Source organism: Balaenoptera ricei, chromosome 7 (genome assembly GCF_028023285.1).
Source record: "Balaenoptera ricei isolate mBalRic1 chromosome 7, mBalRic1.hap2, whole genome shotgun sequence".
Taxonomy (NCBI): domain Eukaryota; kingdom Metazoa; phylum Chordata; class Mammalia; order Artiodactyla; family Balaenopteridae; genus Balaenoptera; species Balaenoptera ricei.
This window is the reverse complement of record NC_082645.1, coordinates 8,713,137-8,731,903: the sequence shown is the minus strand read 5'-3', so window position 1 is coordinate 8,731,903 and position 18,767 is coordinate 8,713,137. Positions and strand designations below refer to the sequence as shown.

At 54.4% G+C, this 18,767-nt stretch overlaps 1 protein-coding gene across 5 annotated transcripts in view; it reads right to left on the bottom strand.

Annotated features, from left to right (window-relative positions):
• The window catches only part of STEAP3 (STEAP3 metalloreductase), a 136,183-nt gene extending 122,225 nt beyond the window's left edge, over positions 1-13,958 (bottom strand). For 4 of the 5 annotated variants that reach the window (XR_009504173.1, XM_059927644.1, XM_059927645.1 and 1 more), the window contains exons 1-2: positions 13,881-13,957; positions 446-545 (exon numbers count right to left, since the gene is read on the bottom strand). The gene's annotated coding sequence lies outside the window, so the exon portion shown is untranslated. Of the gene's footprint in view, positions 1-445; positions 546-13,880 lie in introns of all 5 variants that reach the window. The other variant, XM_059927643.1, reaches the window with a different exon arrangement.
• Between the last annotated feature and the right edge of the window lie 4,809 nt (positions 13,959-18,767).

Genomic DNA, 18,767 nt, shown 5'->3' with positions numbered 1-18,767 from the left:
CATAAATGAAAACACAAATTCTTGCCCAGAATTCTTTTTTAAACCTAAAAATTATAGGGATGAAAAGAGTATGGATCCAAGAGGCTGAAACTCTGGGTTCTGTCCCGACGATTTCCTCACCAGTAGACACGGGACAAGTTACATCTTCCCTCTAGCTTCATCTGTAAAATGACCGAGGGCTGCCCGGCTTCGCTCAGTGGGCAGTTAAGGGCCTGGGGCTTTGCCCGTGGTTGGGGGCTTCCCCGGGTCCTTTGCCTGTTGGCTTCTCTGTGCACCCCTGCGCCGCCCCACTCCCAGTCAGCTTTGGGAGGGTAGATAGAGATCACCATGCTTGTTCCATGGCCCGACTCGAAAACCCAGCTCTGTGCCTGGCACATTGCAGAAGTTCCATGCATATTTGTGACCAGAGATACACATCACGGGAGCTTACATCTTCAAAACTTACTCTATTTTGTCTTTTGGGGGCAGAAATCCTTCCAAAATGCAGTGCATATTTCAAGAGAAGGCAGTCAGGTCCTCTCCCAGAACCCAGAGATCAACCCGAGCTGCAAGAAGGGATGTTCTTGAGTCTCGTCTTGTTTTTATAGGACTGTTTTATAGCCTTATATCCTCCCTCATTGTCAGGATATTTATCACAGCTGTCAGCCTGCTTGCCTCTTAATTAAAGCCCTCCCAGGTCCTGCTCATCTGCTGGGGACAAGAAATACAGATAACACACTATCAAGAGAGCGAAAAGACAACCCACCGAATGAGAGACCGATTTTGCAAATCATACATCTGATAAGGGACTTGTTTCTAAATATATAAAGAACTCTTACAACTCAATATTAAAAAGAGAACCTATATAAAAATGGGCAAAGGATTTGAGTAGACATTTCTCCAAAGATATACTAGCTGTCAATAAGCACATAGAAAGATGCTCAACATAATAGCCCCCAGGGAAATGCAAATTAAAACCATGAGATACCTCTTCACACCCACTAGGATGGCTTAATCAAAACAAGACAGAGAAAATAAGTGTTGGTGAGGATGTAGAGAAATCAGAACCCTCATCCACTGCTAGTGGGAAAGTAAAATGGTGTAGCCACTAGGGAAAAAGAGTCTGGAAGTTCCTCAAAAAGTTAAATACAGAGTTTCTATATGCCCCAGCAATCCCACTCCTAGGAACATATATAACCTAGAGAAATGAAAGCATATGTACACACAAAAATATGTGCACCCATGTTCCTAGTAGCACATTCACAATACCCAAAGAGTGGAAACAACACGATGACCATCAACGGACGGATGCCTAAACAAAATGTGGTTTATGCACACAATAGAATAATATTCAGTAATGAAAAGGAATGAGGTACTGATACATGCTACAACATGATGAACCCTGAAAATATTATGTTAAATGAAAGGAGCCAGTCACAAAAGGTCACATATTGTATGATTCCATTTATATGAAATGCCTAGAAATAGGCAAATCTATAGAGACAGAAAGTAGATGAGAGGCTGCCAGGGCCTAAGGGGAGGAGTGGGTGGGGAAAATGGTACAGGGTTTCTTTTTTGGCATGATGAAAATGTTCTAAAATTGACTGTAGTGATGGTTGTATAGCTCTGTGCCTACACTAAAAACCACTGGTTGTTTACTTTAAATGGATGAATTATATAGTATGTGAATTATAGCTCAATAATGTTGTTACAAAAAAGCTGAGATACCACACAGCCTGTTATGACTGTGTGTAAACTAAGAATAAACGTGCTTTGGTGAGAGTTTAAGGACTCTTCAGTGAACTTCATGCGTGAATTTTGTGACATCAGTGCTGGTGATTCTGCAACCTTCCGAAGTTATTTCCTAGCTGTTTTCCAAAATCTGAGGTTTCTAAGCCCCAGGACCTCTAGCAAAGTGAGGCTTATGTTGGTGTAGGGGAGATGGTACCACGGGCTACACAGCCCTCTTGGCTGCTGAGTGGGTCCTGCAGCAGCTTTTGCCCACACAGCTACTTCTCTGCACTCCACCCCACGCCAGCAGACAGCTGTTCCAGAGCCACACTGGACGGCATGCGACGAAGGGTACTGAGGCCTGAGGCCCACCCTCCCAGCTCCCAGGGTGGGTCAGTGAATAGGACAGATGTGTTCCGGTGACAGAGGACTGGGAGGAATCATCTGCTACTCATCCAAGTGGCTGAGGGTTTATATAAAGACAAACGGCTGGAAACTGGCACACAACGGCAAATCCGCTTGCATTAGGTCCAATCCATTCGTCTTCCCCCACCAAACTCATTCCCTCCTTAATTAGGCAGAAGATCAGCCGCCGAGAGCCATCACTGGTCATTGGGAGCTTGCCCAGCAGAATGTGGTCTCAGGAAAACATCTGGATGTTGTGGATTTACTCAGGATCAGACGCCTTCGTAAACTGCGAGATAGGCCAGCGAGAACACAGGCAGCTGTGGGGTCATATGTCAGCTGCGCCACATATTAGCTGGGTGGCTTTGGCAAGTCACTTTACCTCTCTGAGCCTCAGTTTCCTCATCTGTACAATGGAGTGAGGTTACTTACTCGAATGAAATGTAGTAAGGATTATATGAGATAAGCCAAGTGCCACGGTCTGAGCCTGTTAAAGTCACACAATTTTCATGATGTTCCTTTCTGCCTAGGATTTTTAAAAACCTTTGATCTGTGTAAAGCATAAATAGAAGCACCTGAATCAATACAGGGTGTTCTCTGCTGAATGGAAAAATTTACTCTAAAATTTTCTAAAAATAAGCTCTGAGATAATGGTCTGGAGATCTGCACACATTTCTCACCAAGACTCTTTGGGACTCAGGAAGAGGTAAGAAGAGGGGGGCAGTAGAGCAGGGAGGGGTAGAGTAGGGAGAGGTTGGCGGTCAGGGGCAGGGCACAGGGCGGTCTGGGACCGGGCAGTGAGCCCTCTAGGGGCTGCTAGTCCCAACATCGGGCTCCCTGCCAGGGATGGCCCTCATGCCATGGCGGTCCCCAGGCCACCCTCCCTCACCAGCATCCCCAGCTCCTGGATCAAACCCTACTAGCTGCCTCTCTGCCTTCACACCCCTTGAGAACAGCCCTTTCCCACTGACGGTACTTCTCTCTTTCCTGCCTGTCTCCTTCCCAAGTTCCTTGAGGGTGAGAACAGAGTGAAACTCACTTCTGTAAGCCCAGCACTTAGTCCAGTGCCATTAGGTTAAGCCTGAGCTACACTGGAGGCAGCTGGAGGGCCTGTTAAAACATGCTGCTGGGCTTCATCTCCAGGATTTCTGATGCTGCCGGTCACAGGCTGAAAATCACTGCAGTAGACGCTCACAAAAGGTCTATGTGAGGGGTGAGTGAGTTAACGAATCACTTGCATGTAAGAACCACTCCAGATTTGACTTTTCCCTTGAATTCTTATAGTCGGGCCCAGCTCTCCATAAAGCCCTCCCTGACCCACAGGGCCCCTGGTATCTCTCCTTATGTTCCTCTTGGTCTTGAGGGTCAGGTGTGTGTGCCCCATTCCTGCACGCCCCTTGGCCTCCCAAAGCTGGCTCCTTCTGGTAAGGAGAAGGTGGTCCAGGCCATGGCGGCATTGCCCACTCAGCCAATGAGGCAAACCCTCCAGGAGAACCGCTCCCACGGTCCCCTCCCCTCCTGTACGTGGGTCACCAGGCCCACTGCAGGCTGAGGGTGAAGAGAGTAGTGGAACTGGGAGACCACACAGATCCTGGGGACCCAGGAGCCCCCAACACAACAACTGGGGTGATCTTCCCAGAGTACGAGTTTCCTGGATGACCAAGAATTCAGACGGCCTGACACCATATTCATGACTTTCTTTCACTAAGAGTTAATAGCCAGGCCTGGAGCAAGTCTCACCGGCACAGTTCATTACTACCCACCGTCAGCACAGAGGCAGGAGGGGGGTCAGTGCCGGTTGCGAGGGGGAGGGAGTCGGTGGTCAGCGCCCAGACCAGGGGCGCAAAGCGGGAAGATGCTAGGGTCCCCAGGCTGCACAACCCCAGGGGCGTGATTCACATCGTGATCCGTGTGAAGAGGGCCCTCTGGAGTGGTACAGTGCACAGCCTGCACGGTTTTATGCAAAGCTTGGTCCTGCCAATTCTCGTCTGAAAAATGTCCTCATTTGTTATTCCCTGAGTCCCCACTGTGTACCCAGCAGGTGTTCTGGCAGCTGGCTAGAAGACGGCTTGTCCTCTTGGGGCTCTTTGGGGAAAGGCCAGCTACACCCCGCAGCCAAGAGAAAAGTGCTCGAAAGAGGGCGTGCCCAGCTCTGTGGCAGCCAGGGAGGAACGCCTGTCTCTGCCCAGGGAGGTCAGGGCGCTGGCATGTGGACGCACCCAGCTCCCTATGGACCCCCTTAATCCCGCCAGGCTAGAGGCTATCGGCAGTGGCAGCTGAATCTGCAGCCTCAGCACCTGGGCTTGGGTGGCTTCTTGCTTTCCAGGGACACCTGCTGCTGCAACCCCTGGGGCCAGATGGGTCTTGTGGGCTGTTGGCTGTCCCCACCTTCCCCCTTGCCGCGGTGTAAATCTGCGGATTCAGCAAGGGGCCCCCTGCTCCTGGGGAGGCTGGAGGACGGGAAAGGGGCAGAGGCAGGCGGCCAAGCCAGAGAGAGGCAGCTCCCGGGGCTCCTGCCAAGGAGCTCAGCCCGCCTCACGCGGCCAGTTTCTTGGGTTGGGGTGCATGCTTCCCAGCTTTGCCCCGCTGATGGGCCACCTCGGGGGCACCCTCCCCTGACCCTCCGTGGCCTCTTCCTGCGCACTCCTGTCACATTACCATCGACTGCACACACTGGTTCACTCATCTGTCACCCCACCAGGCTGGGGGCCACTTCCGACTCATTTCTGTGTCTCTAGCATCCAGCCCGGGGCCTGGCACCATGTAGGTGCTCCATCAATGCTTGTGGCTTGAATGACTTAACTGCTAGATTCCGTGCCTGAGGGCAGAGTGCGCTTGAGTGCGTCTGTTCTCCCCAGAACCTAGCTGGAGCCCTCCTGCACCCAGTGGGGATTCAATCATACAGTGCGTTTCGAACCCCTCCGGTAGCCTGGCCATACTGTTAGAACTGGCCAGACATTTCGCTATTTGATGAACTTTGTAACACAGAAGACCAATGCGCAGCTGTGCTTAAACACTGCAAGTAAACAGAATAACACAAATGCAGCTTAGTTCGTGCAACTCTGGCAAAAGTAGGAAATCAAACCCCATATCTGAGGCACATCAGGGGGCAGCCTGGTAGGTGCATACCCAGGGAAGGAGGCTTCAGGTATGCTCGGTCGATGGCTCCAGGGCCCATGAGCCTCTGAGCCAGGGGGTAGAGCGGTCTGCCCAGTCTCCACCAGGGAGAAGTGTCTGGGGCAGGTGAGGCCCAGCTGCGGCTTCTGGCAGATGGCCTCCGTGGCTTTTCCCAGTCAAACCCCACCTGATCTACAGTCTCGACTCTGGCTCTCCCACCTTATGCTTTTTTCCGCCTCAAGTCATAGATTTAACCTCTGTGCCTGGAAAGTCCTTTTCCTCCGAAGGACAAAATTCAAGGTGCAGCAGAAAGGCCACTCCTCTGTGAAGTCCTTACCCTACCTCCTCTTCGAGGCAGGATGAATGTCCCTCCCCTAGTCCCCTTGGCTCTCTGCAGCACAGGTAACAGGATGGAACCAGCACACAATGGTAGGTACTTTCCTTAGTACCTACTTGGACTTAGAGGTCCAAGGGGTGGATGGCGGTGGGGTCCCTAGCCCCCTTTAATCTCCGTCACCCCTCCCCATGTGCTAATGTTAGTATGAAAACTAATACCCTTGGTATGAATAATTCACATTTCCCAGTCAGGTAAAGTGAATAACACCTCCTACAAAATCGTTCCCATTTTACAGATCTGAAACAAACAATCCAAGTAAAAAGCCGGCTACTTGCTATGCAAATAGAAGCAGCTTTCAGGGAAGTCCCCTAGTTCCCCCTTCCCTACACATGACTGCCCCTGAAGCCACATCATGTAGAAATCCCGGGCCTCCCCAGGGCTGTGAGGTCCGTCCGCCCTCCCCTACCGGGATGCAGCCGGGAGGTCACATTCCAGCACCCAGCAAGTGCCTGGCACCTGCCACATCAACAACGATCAAGAGTCAAAGAAGAGAACTTACTGTGAGGCGAGGCCCGACTCAAATGGTGGGGAGACTGACTGTGGACTTGTACACTCAGGGTATTATTACTTCCATTTTACAGATGAGAAAACTGAGGTTGAGGCCCCACAGTTGGCTCTTGCCCTAGTCCAGTCCCTGCATTCAAGCTGCCTCCAGGGCAGTGAGGCTGGGCAGCTCGTGGCCGTGGGCATGAGTCATAGCCGGTTACCTGGTCTACATGGGGCTCTGAGGTGGTCTTGGCTTCCTCTCGGCTCTGCCTCTGCCCTGCTGAGCTGCCCAAACTCATATTTTCCAGCCTCTCGTTCTCAGGCTGTTCCTGCAAATCTGGGGCTGCCCTCTTCTCCTAGATTCTAAACCACGGCAGCGCAGGCCCCCCCTCGCAGATCTCAGGTTAATGGGTCCAGGGGGCAAGAAGGAGGTGCTACCTGAGTCCAGGTGCCCCTCACACCCCCCGCCCCGACAGTTCACTTGAGGGGAGACAGCATAGAAGATGCCAGCCTCAAATCCAGGTTTATAGCCACACACATCTTAATTGGTGCATTTCTATTTTCTCTGTGGGCATTTTGCCTTTCTGACGGACTCTTACAAACATTTTACTGTTACATTTCTTGTAATACTGCCTGGAATCGTTATTCAGACATCATTAAAAAATCATTATCGTTTTAAAAGGAAGGCTGACAAGCTCCTACAAAAGAGAATACAAAAAGCACGGGTGCGTGCACACACACTCATACAAGCCTGTACACACACAAATAACACACATTTGCAAGTTTGGTTGGACAGAAAAGAGACGTTTATCACCACACCGCTTGCAAAACAGAAGTGGATGAATAATTTACAGGGCTTTTTACAGACATTTAGAGTTTTGAAACATTCTAGAAAAATCCGGTTTGATTACTTAACACCAGTCGTTCTCTGATAAACCAACCCAGAAGTGGTTACCAATAAGTAAAATTTACGGTTCCCAAATGGACCTGCCTTCCACAGAAACACATCATAAACATTAACCCTTTTTTTTTTTTTTGTAACACACCAGAACCCGCAAAGCTGTTGCTCTCATTAACTGAAGGCACTGTGTGTGATAAATCCTTAAACACCTTATTTTGAAAAGGTTCCTGACTTAATGTGCAGATGAGAAGATTCCCCATTTTGGCAAGAGCTTCACCAGACTGTGCTCTTTGGTGCCAGTTGCCAAACGGGGGCTCCCTGTGGTGCCGGGGTACACTTCAGCAGGCCAGGGGTTCGTGGGGCTGGAGGGAGGAACCCACACCCTGCCCAGGCCACCCTGGCTCTAACCAGACTCACCAACGACAGGCTGACGTGAGGGGCTGAAGCACGGGTCCCTTGACAGCCCCACTGTGATCTGGCCACCCGTTCTTGCTGGGGTCTCCCCCTGACCTGCGAGCAGCCTGACTTTGGTTTTGAAGACAGGCAGATGCTCAGAACCAGATGCGTGGGACCTGCCACGGGCGTGGGACCCGCCACGGGCCAGGCTGCCGGCCCCCTCAGCCTGCACTCCAGTTCCTGGCTGTGGGGAGTGGACGGGGTCGTGACTGATGCCCGGTTTCAGAGTGCACTGCGGGAGAGCGGGTCTGTCTTGATACTTCCTGTTTAGGGAGGAAACCTCACTGGTGGTAATTAGTGGCTCACAGTCAAGTCTCTTGGCTACAGGAACTGAGGCAGGACAGCCAGCAGAACCCAGGATACAGAAAATGAATAAACGTCATCCACTGCAGGGCAGATCGCCTCACCACAGGGCTGTGTGTATGTGTGTGTGTGTGTGAGAGAGAGGGAGGGAAGGAGAAAGAGAAAGAGAGAGGGACACCTTTACTTCTCGGATACAAAGCCAAACGTAATGGCTGCAGAAAATGGCAATTTACCAGTTGCTGGGTGGGTAACGCATTGCAATCACTGTGGCTGTCACTGGCTTAGTGATAATTCTCGTTACATTTTGTGCCAACAAAGGCTTCACAGTCGTCTTTACTTGCTAGTCAGTGCCCACGGTGGGGAGAAAGACAGACAGACAGAAGGACCCACAGAAAGACAACCTGTTCGGAGGGCAAAGCACAGATGGGGCGGGCCTGCCGGTGCCGGTGACCCTGCTCTGCCAGCGACCCTGGAGGCCACACCAACAGCACAGAGGGAGGCCAGAGGTTTGGAGGCTTTCGTATCATTGAAGTAAATCATGCCAAGTTCAGTCTTACGACAGGTGTATTTGATTGTTTTCAACTTGTTGGAAAACTGGCGATCTTGGGAAACTAGCTCTGAGCAACCCTGGGCATCTGGGCCTTTGGTGACCAGAATACATCACCCTGGGCTCCTGACAGCTTTACTCTTATTACCAGCAACAGATCAGGGCCTGCACGGCTCTCTGCGTGGCTCCTATGTCTTGTCACTTCTACTCGAGCGCACCCGCCTGCGGGCAGGGGCATTCTGGCATCTTCTGTAGTCCAGCCTAGGCCAGCACGTGCAGACTGACTTTCCCCTATTCAGCCCACCTGCCTCCTTTCAGTCCCCACTGCTCCCCACTTCGGCCGGTGCTGCCACCTCCACCTGAAGTCTTGACAGCCTCCTGGCCATCCAAACGCCCCTTCCCTAAAGACCCAGCCTGAGCCCTTGGGCCTGCCAGGTACCTCCCAGCCCCCCAGAGCCCTGCAACCATCTCCCCCGCTCTGAATACAGAGGCAGCTGTTCAGGTGGGAGATCTAGTTAGACAGACCTAGGTGTGAATTCAGGTTTGGCCACGTACCAGCAGTGTGACCTTGGGCAGGCTGTTTTCCGTCTCTGTTCTGCTGGTTAAGTGAAACAGTGAACATGAAAGCCCCAAACCCGCATCTTAGCATTGCTCTTACTTGCGCATGCCCTGCGTTCCACCGTGGGCCACCGGCCACAGGCAGCCCTGGCCTCTTCTCCCTCTGCCGCCTGGTAGCATTTTGTACCCTCACTCAGCTTCCCAGTTGACTACAAGCTCCCTGAGGGCTCTCCACTCCTGTGTACCTACCCAGCCCCACGCGTCGTGCTCTGCTCAGTGAGGCTGGTGGATGCCTGGGGGCTGGGGGCGCTCAGGCAGTGCTCCCCAACAGTGAACACCAAATCGCCCCGGAGTTTCGGCAGTGGGCTTCTGGGCAGCTCTACGCGTGGAGCCGCTGCCTGATGCAGTAGTTGGGGTGGGCTCCGCACGCTCTGTTCCCATCAGGGCTACCGGGTGGTCTCCTATCCCCCTGGAGAAGCTGCACAGTCAGGAAACCGCACTTCCTTCTGAAAGCAAACCCGCCAGGTATGAGCAGACAGGAGGTCCAGGCACACCCCCACGGCTCCAGCTGTGATGGCCTGTCCCCTGGGGTTCTCCCTGAGCTCCCCCCAATCTTGGGATGCCCCCTCTCCCCTCCCTTGCCACACACAGCCGCGCCAGATCAGAATGTTCAAGAAGAGTTGTAGCCAAAGTTACGGGAGGACAGAAGGCAGCCAAGCCAGAACTTACAGAGCAGTCAGGTCTCCAGCCTCCAGCCTTCTAATCCAGCAACCCCAGGAGGGCAGGGCTTTCCCGAATGGAGTGCCCTGACCCCCCATCACAACCCGCGGCCACCTGGCCCGGCACGTCTGGCTTTCTCCCCTTCCAGTTCCAGGCGCCACCTGACTTCCGGCCAGAGCGGAGCCATCTCCGCAGACCAGCCGCAAAGGGCGTGCTCTGACCTCCAGCGGCGGCGGCGGCTCAGGCCCACACCCACTTCGGGGCTGGTTCGCTGGACCCTGCCCCACCGCGTCCGGTGCATTACCGACCCACGTACACGTCCGACTGGGCGCCCGGGCTCAGCACAGGCCCCTTGGATCCCAAAAGTCCCGTCTGGGTGGCCCCACAGGCTCTGTGTTTGGCCATCCTGTCTTTGCGCAGTCTCCCCCTGGAGGGCCCGCCTCACAGGGCCACCCGAAGCCCCCTAACATCCTCAGCTGCGAGCCCTGAGTCATTCAGCTTCAGAGAGACCTTCATCCCGACGGCAGGGCATGCTGTCACCCTCCCAAGCCCGCCAGTCAAATCACAGGCCTACCCTTCCCACGGGCTGACGGCCACCATAAGCATCGGATGCCACAGTAACGGGAACGGTCTTCCCGTCACACACCCGGCACAGCGGCTCCGGGAAGCCAGCTGTCTACACATGAACCAAGAAAGCTTGGGCCCACTCCCCGTGGAAAGCTTAGGAAGCCCACTCACCAGTCCCTAAATTCCTCTACATCTACCTGTGACTGATTTGATAGTCTTGGGGCTGCATTTTTCACAGTTTGATCTCCTAATCGGAGAGCTCCAAAAGGCTTAAAAATGTGCTGTGCTCCGACCCCACCTGGCTCTCATTAAGCAGAAGAGGGAGCAAGGAGTAAGTTACTGCCTGATTGCAGGACAATTAGCGCTCACCCGCTGCACGTTCCGCCCGGTGACTATGGTGACTGATGAGGACAGACTGATTGGAAAGAGTAATTCTCTAGTGACAGTGTTCCACACCTGAGGAGGAGGGAAACGTTTTGCTCTGGGTTGAAGTGACAAGGCAGGGGTTTAGGATCCTGCATAAATTAGCAGCCGCCGATCCCACCCTGACAGCAGGCACAGTGGTCAATACCTCCAAGCTAGGCGGGAGCCGTCTCCGCTTTGGAATCCTGACTTGCATTAGCTGTGGGACCTGGGCCTCAGCTGCCCCACTTGTATTCAGAAATAAGTGGAGGGTGTGGGTTTTCGTGGGATGATAAATGACAACCGACACTCATCCTGCCAGAAGTGGGACTCAGCCAGGTCCTGAGTGCCCGGCACCAAGTTAGTGCTCAGTAAATGTTGAAAGAATAAACGATGAGGCCGAATTTGGACAAGCATAGAGTTCGTGGTTAGGAGCACAAATTTGGGCTCAAAAGAATGGAGTCTCCTGTGTTCTTGGGAGAGTTATGTGGCTGGGAGAACAGCACTGTGTACTTCATAAGAGAGCCGGAAGGTTTGAGTGTGCTCACACACATAACATGCTTGGCACGTGGGAAGCTGGACATTCAGTGATGAAGACAATTGCCATTTGAGGTATGAAGGAAGAGGTGCTCGTGGCACGCCAAGGATGTGAAGGGCTGACATGCGGAGGTCTGGGAACAGCGGGTCAGGCTGGACGGGTAGGTGGGTCCAGCTGCAGGGAGCAGACAGGAGGAAGTGACACTTGCAAATCACCTAGAGTGTCCTGTCCCCCCAACCCTTGCCTCCCCACCTCCAAGTTCTGTAATCTCCACAGCTCCTAAACTGAGGCCTGGGCCCCGAGGTCAGGCCTGCAACAGAGAAGGGGAGCATGGAGGCCACGCTCTCGTGAGCCGAGGGATTCAGAGTGGAAGAGCGATGAGCCTGGAAGGTCCCCAGCTGACTTTAACACAAACTCTGGGGGGAGGGGGAGGGACCTGATATTTACTGCACTCCTAAAACCCAGCACTTCACACAGTCACATCCACCCCCACCCCCAGCAGGCATTATGGTTCCTGTTTTACAGGAAGATTATGTCCCAAGCCCTTAGCAAGGTTTTTATAGATGAAGCAGGTTCAGAGAACTGAGGACTTGGCCAAGGCCACATGGTAAAGAGCTGTGATTCAGACTTGGGGGTCCACCTGACTGCAGAGCCAGGCGCCCTCCCCTGCAGTCAGCCTCTCCACTGCTCAGGTGTGCAGCTTGGGCTTCAGTCCTTAAATTTCCCTCTTTAACTACCTGAAGCCCTGCCCAATACTCTGAGACGTCCAGCGAGGGAAGGGCCCTGAGTTAAGGACAGGAAACTTGAAGGGGAGAGGAATTTACCCGTTTAGCATCTCTAGGCTGGAGAGGGCACACCTATGGTCCCAGTGTGGCCAGGCCTGGTCCTGGGGAGCTCAGCAGGCTTGGGGCTGGCTGTCCAACTCTCTAGTGAACAGGTGGCCTGGCCTGAGCTCCCTGCGAGCTCTGAGGCCAGGGTCGCCCCATGCCAACTCCAGGCCTTCCTCCCCCAGGCCTGGCTGAGGCTACCTGTCTACCATTCAAGGCCTCCTTCAGGAAAACCTTTCTACCCCAGTGATAGCCCCTGCCCCACTACGTCCATTCATCCATCAGACATTGATTAAACATCTGCTCCCAGGTGACCCCTCTGCCGGCCACTGGGGATAGAGTGGGAATAGAGGTGAGTTAGACACAGTCCCAGCCCTCCAGGCACTCCTGACCGGATGCAGGAGGGGTTCACTCTGCAGAACTGGATTCAGCCAGCTGTGGGTAGGACCTAGGCATCTGTTTTTTTTTTTGTTTTTTTTTTAAGAAACCATGCGGGGCTTCCCTGGTGGCGCAGTGGTTGAGAATCTGCCTGCCAATGCAGGGGACACGGGTTCGAGCCCTGGTCTGGGAAGATCCCACATACCATGGAGCAACTAGGCCCGTGAGCCACAACTACTGAGCCTGTGCGTCTGGAGACTGTGCTCCGCAACAAGAGAGGCCGCGATAGTGAGAGGCCCGCACACTGCGATGAAGAGTGGCCCCCGCTTGCCGCAACTAGAGAAAGCCCTCGCACAGAAACGAAGACCCAACACAGCCAAAAATAAATAAATCAATAAAAAAAAAAAAAAAAAAAAAAAAGAAACCATGCGGGTGACTAAAGGGGCACACCCAGGTGAGACTCTTTGGTCCTGTGGATATTCTGGCCCCCAGTACTGCATTCTTCAGGCTGCCACAATCCTCTGAGAACACGGCCTGTCTCTTCTCCCACTAGTAGGCTCCTCTGGGCCCTCAAGTCAGATAAATCTGTGTACAAATCCTACTTTTGCAACCTGCTACCCGTGTATCCTTGCAAAATACCCATGCTCTCTGAGGCTCAGTTTCCCCGTCTTAAATGAGATAATTGGTGCCTTCCTATGCTGAGGATTAACTGGGATATTGTGTGCAAAGCAAGATGTCTGGCACAGATAAATGCACAATAAATGTCTGCTATTAATTATATCATCACTGCACTCTGATGGACAGAAATATTTCCCTGTGGGTATCTCCAGAATCCCTACTCCTGGAGCCTGAGAGGCGGCCCTGGAAACCTGCGAGGCCTCTCCGCGGAGTCCTCTGCCAGGGCTCCCAACGAGACCTGTCTGCATTTTCCCCGCGGACCCAGCCTCCTGGCCCTCAAAGGAAATATTAGCTTGCCGTACCCTCCCCTTCATCCATCCAGAGTGAACAAAGTTCCAACTGCACCTCTCTGGGCAGCCTGCCCCCAATTTCGGGGAAACGGGCAAGGGAAATGGGTTAAGTTTGCCAGGCGGGAGCTCTGCGGGCAGAGGACACTGGTGAGCCCAGCCTCCTCCCGATCAAGGTCGGGAGCCCCCGCCCCTGCCGCCTGCCTCGCCCGGGCTGCGACGGGCTGCGAGAAGAGCCCGCCCACCGCTCCCGCCCTGCCCGGAGACCGCGGGCCCGGAGCTGCGGGGAACCGGGGGCCGAAGGACTCGGCGGGGTGGGGCGCGAGAGGCAGCAGCCCCGGGGCTTAGCGCGGCCCCTGCAGTCCCGCCCCCGGCGCAGGGCGCGTCCGGCCTGCCCGGCCGGAGTGGCGCCTGAGGTTTGCGTCCCTGGGGAAGGAAGGCGCCCACGGCGTGGGGGACCCAGCACCCAGGGTCGCTGCCGCCGGGCACACGTGGCTCGGTCCCAGCGGCGCAGGCCTCCAGCTCGCGTGCGGCGGCGCGCGGCCAGGGCGCGCTCGGGGGCGGGCTCCGGGGCTGGGGGCGAGCGGGCGGGGGGTCACTCACCTCTCAGGCCCGCCGCGCGGAGCAGCGGCGCGGCAGACGGTCCGCGGTGGAGGCGGCAGCCCGGCCCGGAGGCTCCTCCTCTCCCCCCGCCCCGCCTGCCCGCGGGGCCGGACCTGCGGGGGGAGGTGGCCGCCCGCCAGCCCGCTGCTGCTTATCCGGCTCGGCCGCCTCCCCCGGGGCCACAATCGGAGAGCCGCAGGGTCCTCGGGCGGCAGGCACCAACGATCCTCCGCCCCTCAGCCCCTGGCCTGAGCTTCGGACACGTGTTGATCGGCGCCCCCTTCCCCGATTTAAAGGGTGCAGAACTCCGGGACCAACTCTTAACCGGGACAAGGGGGGCGTGTGGAGGCCGGGGTAACTTCTGGGACCCACTCGCTCCCTTCACCTGAGGGACATCTCAAATCCACGTCCATTTTATAACCGAGGTTGAGTGGCAGGCCAAGTTCACACAGGTGGAAAGAGGCCAGGGCACCAGGTTCAACCGGGCTTCCTTCCTGCCTGCCTGCCAGGGGAGCAGGCAGTACAGGCCCTTCCTGGACGCGGCTGCATCCCGGCCTTTGGTTCCTTGTTTCTCCTCTGTCGCTTGTCTACCCTTAGGGCAGACCTCTGACCCTCTAAACAGTCCTCAGTTTCAGGTTTTGGGAGCTGGTGGAGGGCCCTTGGGAGCTTGTCTGTCTGTCTAGACTTCCTGGGCTTCAAACCACCCTTCTGCCCCCGAGAAAGATGGCCTCCAGCCCTGGGCACTGTCCTCCCCTCCCCTACGCTAGTGGCGTCCCACACAGCAGGGAGTCAGGTGTAAGTTAAGGATATCTTTTGGGTACCTTTCTAGAGGTGTGTGCCTTCACCTGAAGCCCTTTCTCACCTACAACCTCACATCATGTGCTGCTGACAGCTATACCGCCCCCCTTTACAGGTGAGGACATAGGGACCCTGATGGTTGTCGGGCACCAATGTCACTCATCTTCTGGGAGGCTGACTGGGGGTCACCTGACCCCTGGGACTCTTTCTGGATTATTCCTGTAGTACATATTCTGCCAGCCCTTGATAAAGAGCTTCAAATTACTCCAGGATAACAACCTGTTCTGGAGAGATAAGTCCTAGGGAGGGGTAATCTGATCCCTGAGACCAGAGAGGCAGGGGGCTGGGCCTCGGGAATGGCCCCAGAGATAGACCCCAGCGAGCACTATGGGGGGAGGGGCAGACCTGGCGGGGTGGTGGGGTGAGGGGCCTCTCCTCCATCCTCCAACCCTGTCGAGACCCACCCATGAGCGTCTTGTGCTTCCTCACTTCCGTAGGTTTCTTCCTGCCTGAAATACCCTCCTTCCCCAGCTCGCTGCTCCGCCAGGCCCCAAGGCCCAGGTCCTCTCCCACCTCCTTCGGTGACCCTCCTGCCCCACCCTGCCCTAGGACCTCTCTGAGCTCCTGTGGCAGTTCTCATAGGTCTTCATGCATTCCACACTCAGGGAACCCCACCATACCAGTGTTCCAGGTGCCGGAGACACAGATGCCCCATGCCTGGTCCTGGCCCTTGGATAGCAAGTTGCCTCTGCAGTGGGTTGTAGACTTTGGGGAGACAAGAATGAGCACCTAGCCCTCTTTGGTGCCCCTAGCATGGTGCCCTGCGCATAGTAGGTACTCTTTAAGGATCTGCTCTGGCTGATGGGGGGGGGGTCTCTGAGCACCCTTCCTGCAACTCCGAAGGGAGGCACAAGGAAATGAAGCCTGGGAAATGGAGACACTGAGAGGTCTTCCAGCCTTCTCAAAGGATCTGTCCAGAATCCTTCCAAAGAGACCTGGTGGGCCGCTGAGGCGCTCCCAATGAGTTGGGGAGCGAGCTGAAGGCTGGAGTGGCAGAGGTGCACAGAGGAATGTCCTAGTAGAGCATGAACTTCTGCAAGAGAACAATCAGGGGCCTGAAAGGCACAGGGAGGGAGGGAGGTGAACACCCTGCTGAGGCCAAGCACCTTGGTGGACATAGCACCACCCACGCCGTCGGGCTTTGGTGCTTTGCCCGTCTGTCTCCCTATCTCGCCTGGCATGGGGCCTGGTGAGGGTGAGCGCTCAATACACGTTTCCTGGGGCCAAACTCCCGGAAGCAGACGAGCCCTCTCCTGAGCAGGGAGGGAGCGTGGCACCGACATTGGTTGAGCACTTCCTCTGTGCCAGAGTCCTTGGCAAGGCCAAGGGCAGAGCAGTTGGAGCCATCTTTCTGAGACATTTGTCAGATCATGTTACTCCTCGGCTCAAAACCTGCCCTGGCTCCCTGGTCTCTCGGAGTCAAAGCAAAGTCCTTGTAATGGTGACCAGGCCCAGTGGGACCTTGTCTCCGGTTCCCCTCTCTCTGCTCTCTCAGCCCTGCCAAGCTGGCCTTCTCCCTCCCTCCTCTGGAGCCTTGCAGAATAATATCACCTCCGCGAGACCCACCCCCCCCCCATCATCCCCATCCCTCATCTGTGTACCCTGCCCTATTTCTTTTCTCTTCACTTAGCCTTTTTTCCTTCTAACACACTATAAAACACATCTTCTCTGTTAGCTGTTTATGAACTGTCTGCTCCCACAGAAATGTGAGCTCCCCCAGGGAAGGGAGTTTTATCTGCCTCCTTCACTTCTGTGTTCCCAGCGCGTGGATCAGAGCCTGGCACATAGTCGGTGCTCTGTAAATAGTTGTTGAATGAATGCACTGCCATTCTCAACCTTCTGCATCTCCCAGCATCTCTGGGAAGTTTCCCCAGGGCTCCTGCCCACCTCTGGTCTCCCCCCCCCCTTGCTTGCCCCAGAGCTAGCACACTGCAGGAACACAGGAGACGTTCAGTACACGCACTGGTGGATATCTGCACCTGGAGCCCCTGGGTGTCAGTCTCCTGAGAGTGCCCTTTTTCCTGAAGACAAGGCTACTCCTTTGGCTAAGAAAATGAGAGTATTCAGGAAGAGAATCTAGATTCATCTCCTACTTGGGCCAGAGAGAAGGACGTAGTTCACGCTCCGCTTCTTGGATTGATCCCGCACTTATAAGCTGAGACAGAGCACATCCATTTCACAAAATAAATACTCTAAATGACTACTCAATCAAGATGGTCACAAGAACCCATGTGCCGGATGTATTCTGACAGGCTGGCTGGGAGCCAGGCCACCTCTGCCCAGCCCGGGCTGTGTCCCCAGGGAAGGTGCCCTGGCCTCCATTGCCCAGCCCAGGCCAGGTAAGACTCCTCCAACCAAGCCTCTGGGCACAGGGAGCTGCTTCTTCCTGTGAAGGACGGAGAGGGGCTGCGGCTTGGGGTAGGGATTCTGAGGGAAAATGGAGGGGTTGTCTCTTCCTCCATGAAGACCCAGTGGATGAAGCCATGTCTAAAACCCCCAGAGGTGAGTCAGGGCAGTGGGCGATGGGCATGGTCTGTGAGGGGCAGGCACCGGATGGGGAGGCAAGCTGCAAAAGTGTGCTCAGGGCCTGGCGTTTAAGCTTAGACTCTTTCACGTGGCAGTTTATTTCGAGCCAATATTGTAAGACGTTATAAGGCATGGCTAACAGAGCACAGGGCACCGCCCCTGTTCCTGCGCCCCAGGGCTTGGTACTCTGCTTTTGCATAAGGCTCGCCCTCCTAGTTCTCTATTGAAACATGAGAAGAAAATCTCTCTCCAGAAGAAAAGCCCTCTGAGCTCAGTGGGATGAGAAACTGCGTATCCACAAGAGATTTAACTGTGGCAGCACAAGAGTGTGAACAAGGTTCGGAAAGGCAGATGCTTTCAGGGGAAGGAGTGGGCAGATAAAGGACTAGGGGAGGGGTGGGCTGGAACAACCATTTTGCTAAGGAAGCTCCGGCGCATGGCATGTACTTAATCTCTGCGTGAGACCAGGCATCTTGGCTCGTGACTGGACATCCGTAGCCAGCGGGAACTACGGTAGCACTGCGTTGCCTTCAGTTGGGGGAGATTGCACAGGTGCACAACTAGAGAAGTCTGGGCTTTAGCCCCTTGCTCCAAGGGTGGTGCACGTGGTGGCCTGGGAGGTTTTTAGAATGGCAGAGTCTCAGACCCACCCCAGATCCGAATCAGAAATGCATCTTCACAAGACCCGCCGGAGATGGTATGCACATGAAGGTTTGAGAAACGCTGGTCTACAGCACAGATGAGAAAATGGACAACTCCCTGAACACCTGGGCCAGGGCAGATCATCAGAAACCTCTACTGGGCTGCCTTCACCCTCACTGGGTGGTTCTTTAATACCGTCCCCTTTGCTTTCTCAAAGGTCCTTGTGAACCAAATAACCTGATTTCATGCGCTTCTGAATTTTTATAAATATGAAGTAAATGACCTGTCCTTCGCAATACTCAATGCCTGTTATACAAAGCTCTGAGAAAAAAATATAACACTAGTATGCTTATTCCTTTCCAATTGCTGATCTCATTTCCCTTTTTACCGTGGCGACTAGGATACTCAGACCCGTATTCAGGACTATATGATCCTTACTAAATGTATTTAAGTTCCACTTTATTTTCCCCCAACCCATGATTTTCTGTGTCTAGTTAACTATTAACTGTATCGTGAAGCTTTTCGTTATAAGGTGTTCTAAGTTGCTTTCGGAAAAAGCCAATTGTTTAAGCAAAATAAATAGGTAAACTCTGTGTGCTACAGTGGCAAATTCTTTTTCCCCTGGGTGGCCGTTTCCCTTTCGTGGCAAGAACAGGGTCATTCCTACCCTCTGCTGGATTTTTGAGAAGAGGACGGAGGGCTTGGGAGAAGGATGAGTCCGTGGACTTCTGCCCAAAGTTACCGAGAAAAGAAAGCCCAGAAAGCTGGGCGACACTGGGGAGGTGGCGGTGGGGTATTGTGACACTCACCCTGTGCACCTCCCTGCTCTCTCCCTGCCAGTCGGTTCCCAGCTCACCTGAT